Raw genomic sequence first — 20,131 nt, 5'->3', positions numbered from 1 at the left:
TCTAAAAAGTATGAATAATATAGATTTTGTAAAACCGATTTCAAAATAAGATCAACAAAGCTTATTACACAAAATGCTGCGCTTCCTTAAATAAGTTATATATGCAGCTGTTCTCGTGGGTAAAGTCATTCCAGCATCTGACAACCATGTATTCCAATTCACGAGGTAACAGAGAAAAATGTGCATCGCATTCCCAAAAAGGCAAGATGAATTTTTCAGGGGATGTAACATCACATGAAAGTCTGTGTGTGTGTGTGTGTGTGTGTGCGTGTGCATGTGCGTGTTAGGGAATGACCTTTGCGTGAGAGTGAACACATTTTAACATTATCAGCAGATGCTCATTCTACCCTTATCAGCTGTACTTACAGGTTTCCCCCAGTTTTGACTGCCATAGCACAGCTACACGTAAATTAAATACAATTCCTATATACCAACCCCTCAAAATGTTTAACAGCGTCAAAATGCGTCAGTAAAACATCTTAATGAACGCTTACTTTGTTTTTCTGCTTAGCAAGAAGCTTACTATTTATTAAAGCACTGCAGCATAATTTGCAATGACATCATGGCAAGCTTTATGTTGAGGCGCCGGGAAAACATTGTCAAATCATTGTATACTTGTGTGTGTTGTATGAGTCTTTTAATAATTATTAATAGGATTATCAAACCCTAACGGCAGGCGCTCACTCGTATCCCCGCGACTCTGTTAAACATTGCAAACATTCCAAACATGCACCATTGACTAGGCCGCATTATTGGAGCTACAGAAACATTTCTTAAAAGCCATTTCCTCAGCATATTAACAAGGTAACTGTGGTTGCTTGGTAACATTTTTAATTATATCATTTTTTTTTAAAGCCACTAGTACCGTTACAACTTTTAGTTTAGAATAAATTATCTGTAGAATTAAACTGGAATGATTCAGCTGGGGATTGGGGTAATAAAAGCAAATCATTCCACATTATTGGTAACAAAATCTTTTGACTGTGCAGAAAGAGAAAATGGTCTAATTTGTCTGAGGGCTGTGCAGAAGAAATGCAGGTGTTACCCATACACAGACCCAATAGGGCGTTCAGAACCACGCTTGAGCCAGATCCTACAGGCTGAACATCTCACAGCAGGTGGAAACTATTCTGAAACCAAGAAGGAGCGTGTGAGAAAAATCTACAACCGTGCCCAAATCCTCAGCCAATGATGGACCACAGAGGGTTAGCACTGCCATGAGAGCAAGACAAAAGACGGGGAGCGCACACGAGAGAAGCCTAAGAAAATACAGGAATTGGCTTCCATTGCTCACCATTTTGGAAGGGTCTCTTGAGGATGAGGCTGCAGCCAGAAACATAGGTTGTGAATGTGGTTTCCCAATAATACAACTTAATGTCTGTTTACCGGCTGCTCCATTCAGAGGATCAGACGTTCATACAGGTGCCTTTTTCAGATTATTTTCTTTTCCAAATCAATCGAAAAAACGGTTCAGTCAGGGGTAAAAATAGAAAGATTTAGCTGCTAAAAGTAGAATGTGCTGAAAATATCAACCCATTTTGGCAGTGTTCCCTTTAAACACCACTGAGTTATACTAGCATCCAAGAAATACTGAGAAAAGTACCCAGGGAAGAGAGGGAGAAGGTGGGAGAAAGATATATAATCAAAGGTCATCGGAGTACAGAGAAATCGTTGTGCTCCTCACCTTCACACAACCTGTATAAGCCTGCTCTTAGATAAAGAGACAGACAGCGCTTTATAAGGCAGAGATGAGGGGAGAGCGGACAGCCCAGCCCCGCACAAAAGTGGAGAGAAATGTCAAACGATCATGATTGGTGTGAACCGAGGCTTCGAGAGGGGAATAGGCAAAGTGATAGTCCCACGAAACGAGTTCAGGAGCCTCTTCTGCGTTGAGTCAGATGATAACCTCAGTAGGAACAGAGGTATAGGTTGCTGTATGTAATACACACACAATGAAAAAGTGACTATCTGCCTTTGATATACCCTTTCTAGTCTGGTAAGATAAGCAGGGAAGGGGAGTAGGTTTAAAGATAAGTGCTAGGACTTCCTATCTGCATTCATAAGAGAGATGGGTCGATATGTGCTACAACCAAGGGGGTGTTTGTTCTTTCTCGTCCTTTTTTAACAGGATGAAGGATGCCACATATTCGGAGAACTCTGATAACATCAAGCAAGAAGGTTTCTGTGAAAGCATTGAACCCCAATGTATGGGGATCCCTTGAATGGCAGATTATTGACTGTTTGTGGGGCATGTTTATTTCTGAATTTGTGGTTTTGGACATTGAATGCTGCTAATTGGAGGTGCTAAAGCCCAAAAAACTGGTTTTATCTCCATGTTCATATGAAGCATGGCATAAGTGGTATAATATCTGATATTCAATTCTCTTTGTGGATTAAATGCCAGATTAATTCTGAAGGGACAGAAGTTCCTTCTAGACCTTAAGTATGGGCGAAACTGCTTATCCACTCTTAATGTCAGGTCAATGAGTTCAGATAGTGCAGCTTTTCGTGGCCTGAAATGATTATGAAATGATTTGGCCAAGTAGGAAGACCTTCAGGGGTATCCCATGATGTTGAGGACATCTCTTGGTTGATGTTAGTTTTAGGGGAAAATGGATTTAATAAACTGGACAAAACTCCTCCCTGAAAGCACAATAAGAGTTAAGGAGCAGTGTCACTGGAGAACGAGATCCATAGCAACAAGGCCATGGTCAGGAGTGACTGCGCTTTGATAACTACAAAAACTACAAGAAGGCAGAAATGTCCTATAAATATATAAATAGTCAATTCAGGAATAAGTGCAACACACAGGGAAAAGGAAGCAATACAGTTTTCAAGGTAGATATGAACTCTCCAGGGATCAGCAATCGTGTATGTATCAAGAAAATTATTCATAATTAGAGTGAAATTTGAAACAGAAATGGGTATTTGAGAAAAGTGATGTAAGGAGTGATTTGAAGCGCAGTTAAAACCACCAGTTAGTATCAATTTATGGGGCCTCAAATCAGGTGGGGAAGAAAGACATTTAACAACAAAGTGTCTATCAACCCAGTTTGAAGCATAAACATGGGATAACATTTACGCTGTTTCCAAAAGTTTAACAACAAGTACAGTAGAGCAGCCATTTGGGTCAGTAGTCACTTGGGAGACAAGAAATTAAATGGATTTGTGTGCCAAGATCCCTGTCTCTTTGGCCTTGATATGAACATAAGAGTGAAATCTTTGCTCTAGCCCTATCTTATACTGCAACAAACAACCTGTAGAGAGAGTGGCTCTACAAGCCGTAACCCGTACATTGACAGGATTCGAAGGCCTCTGAGAAAAGGAGATAATACCGCATTTGAGGACCCCCACCAAGTAAATACATATGCCCCTTTTTCGCTGTCACATGCAACCCATCTGACCCAACCCTGAACCGAGCCGGTTTCCACTGCACGACCCGAGCTGAGGTCAATGACGTCACAAGCTGACACATTTAAAAAAACTGTGTTGCAACGTAAAGACTACATATGTGTGATGTGGCACATAACTAGTGGAACCAACAAAATTACACTTCAGAAATGATGAAATATGATAATTAATGCCTAAAATAACACTACAGTACGCATTATTTACAATTGTCACATACACTGACAAAGCTAAAATCTGTTAAAGAACGGTACAATCTGCATGTAAACGCCAACATCTGTAATGCCAGTCATTGCGAAGATATGATCCCTCATGCGCTAATCCACACTAGAGCAGCCATCACCTTCCTTTGTGGATTCCCTGTCCCTGGGCCGCATTAAAGTTAATGCATCAAAAAACTTGAGCATTTCTATACATCTGTGAGAGGATAAGGTTATAACCCCCTTACTGTCAACAGCCTAGACCATTCACATGAAGATAACACTGATGCATGCCTCTGTCTCCCCAACACCAGTGTAATCACAGTTTAAAAACCCAATTTTCAAGGCAGGAAAATAAAAGAAAACTTCTGAAGGATTAGGAAGGGCACATTACGCAGACACACATTAAGCATCTCAATTATTACATCCCCCAGTTGATGGTTTCTTACATCAGTTATGTGCTTACAGGCAGGACAACATTACATGTTAAACAGATGTTAACAGAACAATAAATAAAATAAAACATTAGCAGATTAACCTCTGCTGGGAGTACATACACACAGTGCTGTGCAAAAGTTTTAGGCAGGTGTGAAAAAATGCTGTAAAGCAAGAATGCTTTCAAAAATAGACATGTTAATAGATTATATGTATCAATTAACTAAATGCAAAGTGAGTGAACAGAAGAAAAAAATCAAATCAAATCCATATTTGGTGTGACCACTCTTTGCCATCAAAACAGCATCAGTTCTTCTAGGTACACTTGCACGCAGTTTTTGAAGGAACTCGGCAGGTAGGTTGGCCCAAACATCTTGGAGAACTAACCACAGTCTTCAGTGGATTTAGGCAGCCTCAGTTGCTTCTCTCTTCATGTAATCCCAGACAGACTCGATGATGTTGAGATCAGGGCTCTGTAGGGGCCATACCATCACTTCCAGGACTCCTTGTTCTTCTTTACACTGAAGATAGTTCTTAATGACTGTCGCTGTATGTTTGGGGTCGTTGTCAAGCTGCAGAATAAATTTGGGGCCAATCAGATGCCTCCCTGATGCTATTGCATGATGGATAAGTATCTGCCTATACTTCTCAGCATTGAAGAGACCATTAATTCTGACCAAATCCCCAACTCCATTTGCAGAAATACAGCCCCAAACTTGCAAGGAACCTCCACCATGCTTCACTGTTGCCTGCAGACACTCATTCGTGTACCGCTCTCCAGCCCTTCGGCAAACAAACTGCCTTCTGCTACAGCCAAATATTTCACATTTGACTCATCAGTCCAGAGCACTTGCTGCCATTTTTCTGCACCCCAGTTCCTGTGTTTTCATGCATAGTTGAGTTGCTTGGCCTTGTTGCCACGTCGGAGGTATGGCTTTTTGGCCGCAAGTCTTCCATGGAGGCCACTTCTGACTAGACTTCTCCGGACAGTAGATGGGTGTACCAGGGTCCCACTGTTTTCTGCCAGTTCTGATGGCACTGCTGTACATCTTCCGATTGCGAAGGGAAGTAAGCATGATGTGTTTTTCATCTGCTGCAGTAAGTTTCCTTGGCCGACCACTGCGTCTACGGTCCTCAACGTTGTCCGTTTCTTTGTGCTTCTTCAGAAGAGCTTGGACAGCACATCTGGAAACCCCTGTCTGCCTTGAAATGTCTGCCTGGGAGAGACCTTGCTGATGCAGTATAACTACCTTGTGTCTTGTTGCTGTGCTCAGTCTTGCCATGGTGTATAACTTTTGACAGAAAACTGTCTTCAGCAACCTCACCTTGTTAGCTGAGTTTGGCTGTTCCTCACCCAGTTTTATTCCTCCTACACAGCTGTTTCTGTTTCAGTTAATGATTGTGTTTCAACCTACATATTGAATTGATGATCATTTGCACCTGTTTGGTATAATTGTTTAATCATACACCTGACTATATGCCTACAAAATCCCTGACTTTGTGCAAGTGTACAGACAAGAATTTATGCTGTTTTGAAGGCAAAGGGTGGTCACATCAAATATGGATTTGATTTCAATTTTTCTTCTGTTCACTCCCTTTGCATTTAGTTAATTAATAAATATTATCTATTAACGTTTATTTCTGAAAGCATTCTTACTTTACAGCATTTTTTCACACCTGCCTAAAACTTTTGTACAGTACTGTATATTCTAATCTTTTCTCTGTGGTGAAGAAAATGTCCCAATTAAGACACTGTATGACACTACAGCGATCCCCAAAACATTCTCCCGTTATGGAAAAAGTTTGATTGTCATTAGTTGTGTAACCAGCATGCCAATGACAAAGTCCCTGAGAGACTGAAAGCATGCATCAGCTGATTTATTTTTATGTTTTGGCGAGGCAGTAACAAGCTTGTCTGTTTGTCTGATCCCCAGCAGTACATTATAAAAGTTCAATCCTGTGCCATATTGGAGAATAATGTGCTTGAATGGTATGTTGGATCCACAATGGACTCCGAAACCAGAAGGATAACAATGTCACAGCTGTTTTAAATGCTTCAGTATCGCATCAAACATCCTACGTAAAGGTTGTGAGATGGACCTGCCCAGGAGTCCTGTCATCGGAGCTGCTTAAAGTCTGGTCCATATTGATGAGACTCAAACAGCCAAGAAGCCACATTCTTGGCCCCCTACTTCCACTTTCTCTGAGCCATAATGGATGCTAAAATAAAATAAAACTCAAGCAGTGTGCTGATCCAAAAATACATCTCCAAACACGTTGACTGTATTCTCAGGAGTAGCTGTGCTTTCGTCTGATGAACAGAAGATTCTTCATCCCGAGCGCTAACAATACATTTTGGCAGGAAGCAGGAGACAATAGGCTTTAACTGAGGTTCGAAATCCAACACTTCAGTAATGAAGTACAAGACGCTATATGACTCTTTCCGTTAAAAGTGTATACCCAATTCCAGACCCAAAACAAGTTTTGGGCTGTGTCGCCATTTGCAATTGAAAATAGAACCTTTGACTGTGCAGTATTCTGTACCTTGTTTGAGAATAAATAACTAATTGAAAAAGCAGGCTTATAATAACTACTGCTTATAAAAAGTACACAGAGAATGCCACAAGTACTATTTTGAGAGCTAACTATAATAATTGTTAATTTAAGTCTTTCAACCTACTGAAATGTAGTATTACTATAATGGACCAATATCAATTTAGACAGTGAAAGGATCATTTAATCATTAAAGAGTGAAATTCCATCTTAAAATACCTGAGCAGGGATACAGGAAAGAACCTACAAAATACACTAATCATATTTTTATTTCCCCTATTCATAGTGTCTCCTTTTCAATGTAATGCTTTTTACTTAACAGCCCAGGTCAGCAGATAACCGACCTCAATACAGAAACAACAATAGCACAGTAATATATTCTTTAGAAAATCATTATAGTGCATTATTGTGAGAAGAACACGTCTCAGTCAGTCAACATCCACGACACAAATTGCTGTCCAGAGAGCCGAGCGCCTCGGCTTTTATCATCATGGGATTTGTAGGTGAGGAATTCACTTGTTCTGTTATGGTTCTTGCATTTATATACTTATTATTTATCACTGTGTTGATGATGATTTATTTGTTTAAATAGCATATGGCTCCATACGAAACAGCGCACAAACAACAAGACCGCGTCAGTGCAAATAACTCGAGTCCGTATGTAGAGTGCAGGTCTAATTGGTATTCATAGTACATGAATCTGATGTAAACCCACCCAACTTCTTTTTCCCTTTTTTAAGAATGAGAGAGGAAACACTCTTATCTGTTACCAATAGTAACCAGCAAGTATCGCAGCAAGATTCCAGTAAATTGCCAGCCATTCTGCTGTCAATACTCTCCCTCCCCATTTCCCAAAGTAGTCATTATACTCTAAGATGCCCTAAGGTGTTGCTAATGGTTCATTAGTAAGTTAGCATTGTAGTAAACATCTTTTACTTACATGGTGTGTGTCATTTAGAGAGACAGTGTCCAAATATAAAGTAAAAAATGGAGCCCTGTTTTGTTGCTGCAGTTCATTTAGATGAAAGGCTTTCTAAACCAGACTTAGCTACGAAGGAAAAAACAGGAGAATAGATTCTGGATTTAGCACATTGACTTTTGAAAATTGCGTTATAGATTGTAAATTAAATGATATTGATTGTGATGGTGTGAATCTCTCCTTTTTAGTAACAACCTGATTACAATTAGAGTGCAAACTCCCTCACTCCCTTTCTCTTCTTCCATGCCATTTCTGTGCCATTTTGTGACATTCAATATGCAAAATGCTCGTGAGGCACATTGGGTCAAACCTATCAAGCATTATGCACCATATGCTAACAGTTCTGCTCTCTTTGAACACAGCATGGTTTGGAGTCAACACTGTAGCGAATCAATAGAAATGCTTTTACATTCTTCTACTACCAGTAATTAACAAATCATTATTTTCTTCTTCTTCTTTAGGAAACAGTGGTGATAATTTATTATACTGAACATAGTTATATATAAGTATGCATATAGCAAATAGCAAAGGTGATGAAGATTGAAAAGAAAATCTCAACAATTCATCTCAAGCATGCTTTCAAATGTATTGAGTCTAAACAATTATTGAGTATTGAGTATTGAGTCATGCATATTATTATATCTTATTATTTTCTAATCGATGCTTGCAGTTGCACAAAAAAGCCAGTGTGCAAAAACTTAAAGATGCCACTGTGTATGTATATATTGCATTTACGGAATCACTGTTATCATTTATATTTACATGTGAAATACCGCATACTTGATCTCAGATTGAACTTTGCCATGACTCGGGCTTCCTTATGCGATTAATTGTGTCCCTTACTATGATCTTTCTTGAAAGCCACATTGCTGTGGCAACCAAATAATTGTATTGTTTCTCTTTAAGAAGGCACGGCTCAGCTGCAGACTCTAACGAGTTTATTGGCACAGCCATTAGCTCAGTCAGTCAAGAAGTTAGATAACCCTTTGCGCAAGTGATAGATGTGAATTGGGTGCTGTATAGTTTGTGACCTTTACTGCTACGACTGCATTTAATCAGTAATGTATACATCAGTGCCTGTTCACTACGGCCTGCTCCTCAAGTTACAAAGTCTAAATACACTGAACAATTCTGTAACAATAAAACAGGATATCTATCTATCAATTTATCAATCTATCTATCTATCAATGCATCAGTCAATCTAGATATTAATCTTTCTATTCTCACTGATATTCTGGAGAACAACTACAAATATAAAAAGATGGCTTGGTCAGGCAGTCTCCTTCCAGTTTCAAAATCCAAAGAGCAACTCTGATCGAAAGGGAAAATGCCAGTAGGCCGGCCAGTCATGCAGTCAAAGCCTATAAGAGTTTGGCCAATGAGGATCATTGTCAGACCGGTGATTTGTTTTCTACCTGTAGCTGAGCCCTAATTTGTAAAGGTCCATGGACGCCTAATGCCAGCAGCGGGACCCAGGGGCATGGACTGAATTAAGAGATTTGGGTTAAAGATAGAAAAAGGTAATGCTTTTCTTTTCTTTTTTAAACTGCAATTAAGAGCTGTATTTATTGTGTCTTAAGAAAATATTTATCAAGCGTGCCAGTAATTCTGGAGGTGACTATAGATTTCAAATAGTCTAGTTAAAGATCACTCTGGGTTGTGATTGAAGATACAATAAACCCAGTAAACCTTCAGTAAATTCGTGTTTGTATTGTTTGAATTGTTTGCATTCAGAGCTATAGTCAAAATGTTGTGATAAATCTCAATATTTGTGCAGTAAAACTTCATTATAGGTCATAAGAACATAAGAACGTAAGAAAGTTTACAAACGAGAGGAGGTCATTCGCCCCATCACTCATTCGCTCGTTTGGTGTCCATTAATAACTAAGTGATCCAAGGATCCTATCCAGTCTGTTTTTGAATGTTCCCGAATTGTCGCATCAACCACATCGCTGGGGGGTTTGTTCCAGATTGTAAAAACTCATAGCTCATAGGTCATAGGTCATACCAGGTCAAAGATATTAGTGGCAACATGAAAGGAACTATTTTCTGGTTGATTTAATTACACACATAGTATACATATTACACTGAACGTCAACATAATTTTTTTTTGAAGATAACGTCAAACCCAGATGGGCTCAGACTAATTTCTGAAAGATCTGTGGATTATTGACGGGACTGGGTCATGGTAAGAAAACCATCCACAGTAGCTAATGTTGAACATATCGTTTAATAACCATATTGATGTTTTATCAGTATTTTAATAGCTTTTTCAGTGCCTTAAGGAATAGCGACCAAATCATTATGAGGTCGGGTCTGTAATATATCTTCCCTCAGATTTTTGAGTTTGAGACGGCACACGTCGAACACATCAAGATTCATTTCTACAGGGCTGACTGCAGTCACAGTGAAAACGAGCCTCGAAAATGAAAAATACGCAGATTTGACGCCGATGAGCGAATTCCAAGCGGACTATGAGGCTTTTGCTAAGGCCTCCATTATCAATAATGAGGTTAATCTGTGCTTGTAGATTTGCATACAAGAGAATAGGCCTTCATGTTGGACAGAGACAAAAAATTGTTACATTTTAATTCAATTTTTTTCATTATTTCTTTCATGATTACAATCTAACAAATCTCTTCACGGGCAAAGAAGTCTGGCTACAGTCAGACATGTTTCACTGCCAGAAACACTGCAGACTGAAACATGGCGGTGTGTCTCGGAGATGCCTTGAGCTAAATAGCTGTAATAGCACATACATTTGAATGTTTCCCTCTCCCATTTGATTGCACCAGAGGCAGTTTTATATTTGGATCTGGGAAGTCTATTTATTTAGTTTTATTGGGTGTGATATTGTCCGTGGGCTTGTAATAGCATATACCAAATGATTTATTGTCTACTCAGCAAAAGAAATGTGCTACCCTGGCATATTTCATTTGCTTTACATACATAATTTTGAGCATCTGTAACATTTTGTTTCATATATAGATGTATATAAGCTACCCAACTGAAACAGCAGTGATAAGAGTTTTAATTCTGTTTCTGAAGCTTTTTTTATTTTTAAGATGACATTCTTAAGCATCCCATTGTTGTTTTCACAGAAAGTACTATTTATTGCATTCAAAACTCAACTCAAACGCCACTATAAAAATCCATGTGAATATACTGTCGTTTATAAAAAAGACACTTATGCTATTTTTAAACATGACTTTGTCTACTTAGAGAACTAAACAATGGGAAGAAACTGCCATCAAATACAGAAGAAACATCTTTCCAATGAAGAGTATCAGAGCTGACAGTCGTGACACCTTTCACCAAATACCCAATCCGTTTGCAGGAACACTGGAATCAATGGAGAAGAGAGTTTGTATGGATTAAACTTGTATTTCTGAAGATTGTACAACATATCGATTAATATTCGAAATGGCACTTCCATACATCAGCAACCAGTATGATTAGGAAAATGAATGAACTGCTGCTCTATTATTTTATTGAAGGTCTTTGTTTAAGGACTAGTGGATTATTACGATTATGATGATTATTATGATTATGAGTATCTTATTTTGTCTTGAAGGATCTACCAGGGCTTAACATTTCAACTGTTTCAAACTGTAGTACTGGGCAGCTCCCAAGATGTGTCATTCTTCTAAAAGTAATCATATCACTTATGTATTAATTTATTTACCCTGATTGATTAATAAAATACTTTTTTCCCATAACTTCCATAAAATAAGCCTATAATCACCAATGTCCGCAAGGTGTGATTAGGAAAAGTGCAAAGAGGAGTGTTAAATAAGAACAAATTAAGAAACCCTGCTTTACTATGCAGTGAACATCTTTAGCTCATGAATAATGAGATTATAGAATAAATGTGGAATATGCTTAGCAATTATATTACTTTCTTCTTACGGTACAAGATGCCTTGTTTCTCAATCGCAGGCACAAAGGATAAAATTATACCAGGCATGCAATTTATTCAAGGGTGAGGACGTAAGAGAATTTGACATTCCCTGATATGAGATATTCATTATATGGCAGTTTTAGTATTCTTTTTAATTCTCTCCGGATTAAAAAAGTATCATAAAGAGAAGCCATATGTAGGAAGTGGCTTGATGTTTTATAGCTCGTGACATAACGGAGTCTGTGACTTCACTGACGAATAACCTTAGTTTCGAATGGGTGGGTCTTTAAAGGAGAGAAATAAACTGTTGCTGTGCGCATCATAGAGATCTAAGTTCACAGAAGCATCAATACAATCTAAGCTTGACTTACAGTCTACATGGGGGGTTGTGTTCGATAGACCTCACATTTCGGATTAGGCCATTTGCATGACTCGAAATTCTTCTGAATATCGAAACAAGATCCTACCACCAGTATTTAAAATATGCAGAAGTGGAATATTTCCTTTTCAATCCTCTATGTATGCGATTTACATGGCAGAACACTCAGTATTGCGAATTCAAGAAGAATAGTTGTACAGAAAGACACATTAAGTGTTGTCTTCTTATCTGCCCAATACTTTCAGAGGTCACGCTATTGCATTCCTCCCTTTTGCAGTCTTTTTCCTTTCTCATTGTGCTGCTATATGTTCCTCAGACGGAGACTTATCCCCATTCACTGAGAAGAAAGCTTCAGTGTTCACAGCTAAAAAGGAAGCTATGAAAACTGTTCAGATGTTGGCCTCTCCCTAAATCTTTCTGTCCTGAAGAGGCACAGTAGATTTATACTTTCTCCACTTGACTGGATATGCATTCAACACTGATTTACTACTTTGATGCTTTTTATGCTATGTCTTAGGTTCATAATCATTTCAAATGTAATTAAACAGAAACCTCGTTAGGAGTTAGAATGCTCTTAAATCATACGCATAACATTTCCAGAGATGCAGAGGACTGTATTCAACATGCAAAGGATTGGATCAGCGGTTCAAAGATCAGGGCTTTTTTTCCCCTGACTCTTCCTCAAGAGATATTATGTAAAATGAAATAACATAAAATAAAATAAAACTCTTCCTCATCATTACTAACTGGTCAAATGAAGTAAACATTCTAAATAATCACAGTGGGATTTAGTAAACATGCACGGACGCACACACACACACACACACACACACACACACACACACACAAGATCATGCTCAACACTCACAGAGTTCACAGATTTTACCCCCCCAGTAATACTCGGTGCTGTCATTCATCTGAGACTATAATTCATCTTGCCTTAGACTTTCATTCTTCTGTCACCATTCTACTTTCATGTAATTTACATACCACCAATATCTCGGCATCTATTAATAGCACAGGAAATGTTATATTCAGGTCACTGTAAAGATCATAAAAAATCAAACGCGTTTTCCATTTGTCTCGCAGTGTCAACACCAAAAAGCAGATTTTACATTAATACAGTTATGATGCTGATATGAAATTCAAACTATGCATTACTAGGCTTGCAATGCTCAGAATACAATTAATAATTAATTTTCTTTAACTGTCACCGGAGCTGTATTACTATATTACTGTATTACTGTATTACTGAATTACTATAATACTACCCAGAATTCAGATCAAATTACCAATAAACTAGAAAATGATTATTAGATGTTCAACTACAAATGTAATTAATTCCTTATTTCAGGTTTCCAGTCCCTACCCAACAGACGTTAGGGAATTCAATAAACATATAAAACTATATTCCTTATTTATATAAATACATTTTGATAAGAAAACAGTTTTGCAATATGTGCTGCGAATATAGCATGCAGACACGGAGAGCAGACTTTAATAATGGATGCTGCTGGATTTCTATGATAAGCTATAACTGAGTGTTATGTACAAGTGCAGTGTTTTTTGTATTATTCATTGCCAAGCATGTATAGTTATAGCACAGTGAAGCATAACCATCAATATGACTGTAATTATAGGCTGAGTGTGCATAGGTTTTAGTTAAATTACTTTGTATTCTTTTAGCAACAGTTGCAGATATCCTTTCAGCCCCCATCCAGGACCAAATCAAAACTTCAATCCACCCACCAATCACAGATTATAAACACTGTACCTGACAGCAAATTTAATCTTCCATCAAACAAAAGACACTGTCACTCGTATCAATAAACTCTCCAGGGAACATCTGAGGCAAAAAATAAGATGGGTTACTATTTCCCTGAATATCTGAATTATCTGATTATTAAGATAATAATTATAGTTTGTGGTGTTTCTTAAGATTAGCATAACAGTACGTAATGGAGTACCAGAATTACATTGTTTCTTAAATAAACCTAAATAGTATTCTAAGTCAGACAGAGGTCATGGAAAGCAGATTACAGTTAATTATACATTTATCTTAATGTTGAAGGCCAATACAATACTAAACTATGTTTTGTATAACACCAATACATCACTTTCAAAGCTTTACTGGATTGAAATAAATAAATGAATACATATGCATTTGAATATACATTTCTTACAACACTCCCTGACAAATGCAATAGTTGATTTTCTTTCAAACTATTTACTAAAGTCACATTAGCCATAACAACAACATCACAATTGTAACCCTATTCGTATTTTACAGTTGTTGAATTTCTTACTGTCCTGAAGTACGGCAGTCCTTGACTTTCAGAGATCAGCAGCTTAAGTTGTTTGACTATGATAAAAAGCCGTTTCAAGTATAATAATGATAAGCTGATTTGCATTTATGTACTAAAGAGCATTACTAGTACTTTAAACGCAAAGTACTATCTTTATGTCACTTCAGCTTGAAGCATTACTCAAGAGAAAAATGACTAAATCCCTCTTCTGAAAGGCTTTATATTTCTGTCTGAAGAGATTTAACTGTATTCGGTAATGAAAAAGCTTTCCATCTGTAAATCACATATACTATTACTCAGCGATTATCTATGGTGAGATTTTTCATCTCAGCTGTTTTATGCTGGACTTACGCTTTCAGTGTGTAATGGGTGCCAACAAATATTTTATAAAAAGGCCATTTTCAATTAGAATTGTTAAAATATTATGCTAAGACTCGTTTAACGATGGCATTATGGACGCTAACATTTTAATCAGATTGTTTTCAAGTGTCATTTGGTGCATTCATTCAGGAGGTTGAGATTTAATCTCCATGATGTATGACAGCCTTTTCTTTCAGTGCTTTTCCATCGTTTGCTTGGTTTCACCTTCATATGAACATGCACACAAAAAAGTACACAGCTGCAGAATATACTTAATAGATATTTAAAATGTATAGTCAGAAAGCTTGCAAGGTAAGCTATGTGTTGTAAGCAATACTAGACACAGCTATATTGGTCTGCCGATGCAGGCCGACCCTTTGGTATGTATTTCCTCAAGTGCCAGCAGGTAACTCGTGTCACTTTGCGACAGGGATTGGCTGACGAAGAGGGGAGGTCACACACGTCCCCGAGCCAGTGAAAGCCGGCTCCTGATCCAGACGACCTGGATTAACTGGACTCGGATATCTCAATCCCCCTCCATTCAGCCCGACTCTCGCTCGGGCAGCGGCCTCCCTCTTGAGCACAAAGACAGAGTGACCCCGGGCCTGCCGGAGCCGCACTCAGCGCGCCTCAGTGAATTCCAGTCACATGCCTGAGGTCCCTGCCAGGCCGTGAACTTGAAGAAATGAACTGCCAAACAGACAACAAGGAAATTTGCAGCCCATATTAAGCAGAGATGCATGCAAATGTTCAGCGATGAGGTTTCGGGAAGCCACCAATGCCACGACTGGTGCATCGTTGCAGGGATACTAATAGGGTTCATCTGCAGGGAAATCAATTGTTTGCCACTTCCTGCACATACATAGAAGGTCTATTTGGAAAAAAAACCCATTAAGAAATCATGGCTTTAACATAATTTTGTCTTGAACGCACACTGCAGTTTCCAACACCATAAAAGGACATGGAAATCATTCTATTGATACACTTGTCTCCTAAGGCACATAATTAATTACATCATATCTCTGCTACCTATTGACATTTATTAAGCATGATTATTAGAGTAGTATAACCTTTGACTGAATCTTGACTTTGGAAAGATCAATTACAGATTAATTCCTTATATTTGTTCCTCCATGTTTTTTTTCTCTAAAACATGCATTACTGAGGTTTGCTATGAAGAAAATAAGCCAATAATACCTGTGCAACTCCTAGTATTACTAACCTACTTGCCACCAGCATTATACTGTCTGTTTGTAATGCTGCACCTGTAATGCGATTATTTAAGTTCTTCAACCATTAGAAGACTACAAATATGGGCCACATTGCAATTCAGGTGTCTAATTAGCGTTCATGTATATTCATGACTTCTAAACCATTTTCTCAAAGTAAACATGACTGCATATATATATATATATATATATATATATATATATATGATATTATATTATTGTTTACATGTTTACTTTGAGAAAATGCATAGTTTATTTAAAAATATGATAATGATTATTTATAAAATGATTATTAAAAATCACAATGCCAAAATATATTCATGACATACACTGTGTGATAGATGTAAAACAATGCAGTACAAACCCACTAAGTATTGTATGTGTTTGGTTGGTTGTTTACATGATGTTTTGTAGTAGTATCTGCTAAAGAAATCATACACTAACTTTGTGTAGTGTTAACTACATTTGTTTACAGCATTTACATCAATACTACCACCTAGAGAAGTCTTGAAAAAAAGAATGAAAACAATAATACACATATCACAATACATAAATACACAATTACCATAATCAAAAACTGTCAATTAGGAAACACAAGTGAATAGCTTGTATCACAAAATGGGGGAGCGTTTAAACAATATTTATATATATATATATAAACAATCTACTATCTAATAAAGAAATATCATTTATTTTATTTTAGTAAATAGGCAACTTACACTTATTATCTGTGATCTTGCTAAATCCTTTTTATTGAGTGGAATAATTTTATTTTAAAAAGTGGGCCCATTTTCTAAATGTTCTTATTAGTAGTATCAGAGCCACTTCAACTCATGCTTAACCCTCCCCATAGAAGAAATAAATAAATACTTAGCGATTTTAGTACTCTAACAAAGTTGTGAAATCCCACTAAATCTCTTCTGTCAAATGTAAGACAGGCATGGAACTGCAATTACAGATCACAATGGGTCTTTCTTGCCTGACAGCTTAGGATCCCTTTTCAACCCGGAAAGATAGAATGGACACTGGGGGAAGGATTAGCCAACGAATGACCTGCATTTTCACACAAAGGCCCAAGTGTGGAAAAGTGGCACCCCACAACACCCATTCTCCCTGTCCACCACAACACAGAAATAAAAATGGCCTTTTAAAAAGCTTCCCACTCAACCAGGAACAAGTGACGATTGTTCATTGTATTCAGCCCGACTGCCAGGGAAGCTGCAAATATAATCAAGTTGTGAAAATACAATTTTAAGATACTTTTATATATATATATATATATATATATATATATATATATATATGTGTGTGTGTGTGTGTGTGTATCATGCCAAATTAAATTACATTGTAGGATGTCTGTTTTGCTATACATCACCAATGCTGAAAACAACAACAGCAATAAAAACAATCCTTAAGTAACTGTTGCATTCCCCGGTTGCGTTTATTTGTTCACTGTTTAGGACAACAATGCGCTAGAAAAATAAAAAACACAAAGAACAAACTCAATATAAATCTGATAAATGCCTTTTGCATTTATAACAAGCAGTAATTCCACAGAGCAATTCTTTAAAACATGAAGAAAACCGTAGCTCTCTGCTATAATAAATATCGTTACACGATGATAGACAGATATATAGATGCACGATTCTTAAAATTGTAACAAAATAGTTTTTATTATTTGCTTCATTTCTAAACACGGTATGTATATATCTGAACAATAATGAAAGCTGCAGATCAAATGTGTAATAAATAAACGACAATAAAACCGGAGTCTATTGGGAAGCACGTCTATCTATTGAAAACGTGGCTATAATAATAAGGAAATAATTGCATTTTGACCCCAGTGGTGCCCTTTAGAAAGACTCTAGTGCCATCTATTGAAGAATAGCGTGAGAAATAATCTGCTTCGTTTCATTTTTTGTCCTCTCTCATTTTAATGTACAAGTTAATTCACATTATCATCGAATTTGCATGAATCCCTATTAGTTGCACATGAAATGTATCATGAGATTGTTACAATATCACATTGTCCATATCCTATTGTACCTGTTGTGACACACACACACACACACACACACACACACACACACACACACACAATCCAATTAATAATTATGTACGCATTGCATCTTGTCTGGTCTTGTTTGTGTTTTTTAGGGGGGTGGGCTGTATAAAATCTATTTTCCATGGTGATGATGTTGCTTTAAAAAGTAACAGTTAAAGCTGTCAGGTACTTACTGCCAATTTTATATATATAAAAAAGAAGCAATAAGATCAACATTAGGCACTTCAACAGCGAGAGATTGCCAAACGGGTGCAGCATTATCCTTGCACAAGCGTGAGAAATCAATTAAGCAATTACCTTCTTTAAGGAACTGGGAGTGGATGAAAAAAATCACAAAACAGCAGATTGCCGCTGCCGCTAAAGCCCACGCCGCTTTGAGGAGCTGCATCGTGGTCTGCAACTCAAACACCCCCCAAGCCGAGCCAGGGATCTTCACAGGATTAATGGGACATCCATCCTGTGCAACAAAAAACACCTTAAAATCCCAATCCTAGTTCACTACGCACTGGAAAGAAAAACAATGCAAAAAAAAAAAAAAAACATCCAAACGGGGGCAATCCACGGATGTCCTCTGCGCGTTTTATTCAGTCGTTTCCCCTGCGTTACAGGAGCTCAAACGCATCAAAGTGTTGTCCAGCAATACGGACAAAAAAAGTGCAAACTTCTCAACCTTTCAATTAAAATCCCGAAGGAAATGCGCATCGTCAGCATCCCTGAAGGGAGGGAGTCTCTCACGACAATATTCACCTTCACCTGCCAGATCCCCAGTTATTGCGGGCTCTTCTGTAAAGGCTGGCACCGGGATTCAGTGCCCACAGCTCACACCTCTCCGCGCAGGATCGCAGACATCACCCGGGCGCACAACCCGCCTTGCATCACCATGTCCCTGTGCAGCAAATGCTTCAAATTAATGTGCTGTTTCCTCCGCATGGGGATACATCTTCCAGTCCGGGGCTGCTGTGTTAACATGCATCCATCTTCACTTCGCTGTAGTTTCCCTCTTGGAGACTTTTTTTTCCAGTTGGATTCAATTCCTCCTCGCATCTCGGGCTGACGCGTCTGGCATGATCGCAAGTGGCTGCACAAATGCCCATGTCTAGGTATATTTCTCTTGCTTGCTTTCAAACCGGTTGGCTGTGCGCTGTGCAGTCCCGATTGCTCGTCGGAATAAAGAGAAGTTGCAATGAATGCCCAGTGTGTTGCAGGCTGATCTCTCACTCTTTGCCAGCTACCCAGACTTGCCCCTGTTATTTAAACGCCGCAGATCCAGGCGCGACTTTCTCTCCGCTCTCCCGCTGACGTCATGCCTCTGAAATGTGTGTCTCTCCCAGACGCTGGCAGATACAAGTTATACCCCAGTAACACACAACGTTTCTGCAACGATTAACAACGCCGGTGCAATGTCAAACTGTTACCTGGGTAGCTATGCACTGGCTACAAATCCAATACCCGCATGTTAGGACGCGTGTCACATACAGAAGTGACAATATCCACATATTCATATTTAAATCAGGAGCTTATAAATCCCAGCGCCAGGAAAAAAAAACATGCACAAGTTGTCTCAGTGTATTCCCAGTGCTGAAACAACCCTGCACAACACTGATCATGTTGCTTGTTTACATAAAAAGCAACAGTTACACCGGGGGGAAAGAAACAAGCTATTATTGTATCCAACAGATGATTAAGGTAGCTACCATATAAATCAGCCTGCTAATAAACTGTTTCCTACTAAATTATACTCCCCAGCAATGTTGCAAATCCATTGATTTGTATGCAGAACCAAATCCCATGCATGCATCTGTATCTCTTTAACAGGCATGAGATAATTGCACATGCATGGTTTTATTTTTAATAGTGCGTCCTAAAAGCAATATGTAGATTTCCTTCTGGTCGCGTTAAGTGTTGTGGATTATTATATTTATATGACTCATTAGATTAATCATGCACGTAACTATGTCTTATGAGCCACGTGTGTGAAATACAAATAGTGTGGCTCACACTGTAGGAACTATTTCGGCTAAAGCTGCAAACTTGAGCTCTGAGATACCATTTTGAAAACGGTGCTGTTCCAGGGTGAAACAAAGCTAAAGCTTTGGCGCCTCCCATGGATTTATTAACATTAAGCAGGTTTAGAAAACTGAAGAAGAAAAGTATCTGATCATTCTTTGCTTACAATTAACGCACTGTCTCTATATTTGTTTCATTTTATCAGTAATTTCTATTTCCATCTTCTACGTTGGAAATATCTAATAATTAGTGTATTAGTGTATTTAAATAAAGTGTGCATTGGAATATTAAAACAACAACCGATACTTG

At 38.1% G+C, this 20,131-nt stretch overlaps 1 protein-coding gene across 3 annotated transcripts in view; it reads right to left on the bottom strand.

Annotated features, from left to right (window-relative positions):
* The window catches only part of LOC136771849 (chemokine-like protein TAFA-5), a 96,428-nt gene that overhangs the window by 42,354 nt on the left and 33,943 nt on the right, over nucleotides 1-20,131 (bottom strand). The window contains exon 1 of one of the 3 annotated variants that reach the window (XR_010822382.1): nucleotides 18,113-19,097. The exons of the other annotated variants lie outside the window; for them this stretch is intronic. The gene's annotated coding sequence lies outside the window, so the exon portion shown is untranslated. Of the gene's footprint in view, nucleotides 1-18,112; nucleotides 19,098-20,131 lie in introns of those variants that run through there. 3 annotated transcript variants of the gene reach the window in all.

This window comes from Amia ocellicauda, chromosome 15 (genome assembly GCF_036373705.1).
Source record: "Amia ocellicauda isolate fAmiCal2 chromosome 15, fAmiCal2.hap1, whole genome shotgun sequence".
NCBI classification, from domain to species: Eukaryota; Metazoa; Chordata; class Actinopteri; order Amiiformes; family Amiidae; genus Amia; species Amia ocellicauda.
Note: the sequence above shows the minus strand (reverse complement) of the source record. Positions and strands in the feature narration are given on the sequence as shown.